At 40.4% G+C, this 1769-nt stretch overlaps 1 pseudogene; it reads right to left on the bottom strand.

Annotated features, from left to right (window-relative positions):
• On the bottom strand, nucleotides 1-400 carry LOC120150942 (annotated as a pseudogene).
• Nucleotides 401-1769: the final 1369 nt, after the last annotated feature.

The following is a 1769-nucleotide window of genomic DNA, read 5'->3' as shown; positions in this document are numbered from 1 at the left end:
CTAGTTTCTGAACTTGGACTCATCGATGTCGATTCCTTCCGCCTTTTCGGCCCATTTCTTGGTACCCTTCACTCCCTATCTGATCCTTCCTTGTTTGACCACCTTTGCTTCCCAGCTCCTGGTGCCCTTCTCTCCCTAGCTGCTCCCTCCTTGTTTGCCCTCCTTTGCTCCTCCCTGTATATTTCAAGCAAAAAACAAAAATATATATATATATGAATGGTCAATGTCAAACAACAAATGTAGGCATTATTATGTACCTTCAGCAAGGTTCTCTTGAGCTTGGAGACTCTTGCCACCGGTTCCGCCGGGAACGACGGTCTCTCCCTGCCGTGCCTTGGATTCAAGCTGCTCTCTTTCTTGCTGAGACGCCATTATCACCGTCACTCTTCTGGCTGCTGCTTTATTTAACAGTGCATGCAAATGCAAAGTGGCTGATGCTCATACAGAAATGTAGACGATAAGTGTGGTTTTTATATAGGGAAGCCATGGGGTTGAGTCGAGGGAGCAGATCAACGACGGCGGGACACGTAGGGGAATATACGCGGCAAATGGGGAGCAAATGATGCATCGCTCCGATGACACGCAGGTGCTTAGTCTGTCGAAAACATATATTGGGTGCAAAGGCGATTGACACGATAGAAGAATTAGTTCTGGAAGTAACATCGGTTTCAAGTTCCAACATCTTTACGAGAAAGGCAAAATAATAAAGAGAAAATAACCTCAGTGACCAAAAATCACATATAATATATGATTTTGACCAATTTTTTTTGGATTTGTCAAAATGACTAACAAAATCGCAATGCGATCTCCAGTATCGTAAATTCGCGCTGCATTTCGCGTTGCGATAGTTAAAAATCGCGTTGAAAGGAAAATAACTCAGTGACCAAAAATCACATATATGATTTTGACCAATTTTTTTTGGATTTGTCAAAATGACTAACAAAATCGCAATGCGATCTCCAGTATCGTAAATTCGCGCTGCATTTCGCGTTGCGATAGTTAAAAATCGCGTTGCGATTTTTCATTTCGCGTTGTGATAGTTGAAAATCGTGTTGCGGTTTTCCATTTCGCGTTGCGATAGTCTACAGTGTCGTTGCGATTTTCCATTTCGCGTTGCGATAGTCTACAGTATCGTTGCGGTTTTCCATTTCGCGTTGCGATAGTCTACAGTGTCGTTACGATTTTCCATTTGCGATAATTTTAAAAATGGTATTGCATTGGTTTCTTAAGAATTTTCTCTAAAAAGGTAGTATCCGAGCGAACGTGTCGAAGACACGTATTACCACGACCACGACACGACACGACACGACCCGAGACGACGGCGACGGCGGCGCGCGAGAGTCTCCCTTGTTCTCTTTCACTCAACAAGGAAGTGCAAAATCCAAACCTTAAATACCATTCCCAATATTGTTTCCAAAACTTGTGGGATTGAGCATTCCCATAGTAATATCAGGATCTTACAGTATATATCAAACTATATCACATAAGAAAATCTATGAGGAAGAGATATTTATACAATGTTCAACTCATAAATTATTTTATCAATTCATAGATAATAGAGTCTCTTTAAATATTTTGAAAGATCATCAAGCATAGCATTCAGGATCATTAGTCTCACTTAATTACTAATCATTACCTCTCCTTCAAGCACCTCACCATCCTCTCTCCACTCTTAAGTCTAATCATTGTACAACATAATTCATTAAACAAATTATCTCGATCTCGCTATCTTTTTATATAAAACACGTAATTATTTAAGTCGAATAAAA

Source organism: Hibiscus syriacus, unplaced genomic scaffold (assembly GCF_006381635.1).
Source record: "Hibiscus syriacus cultivar Baekdansim isolate YM2019G1 unplaced genomic scaffold, ASM638163v2 tig00111027_pilon, whole genome shotgun sequence".
NCBI classification, from domain to species: domain Eukaryota; kingdom Viridiplantae; phylum Streptophyta; class Magnoliopsida; order Malvales; family Malvaceae; genus Hibiscus; species Hibiscus syriacus.
Note: the sequence above shows the minus strand (reverse complement) of the source record. Positions and strands in the feature narration are given on the sequence as shown.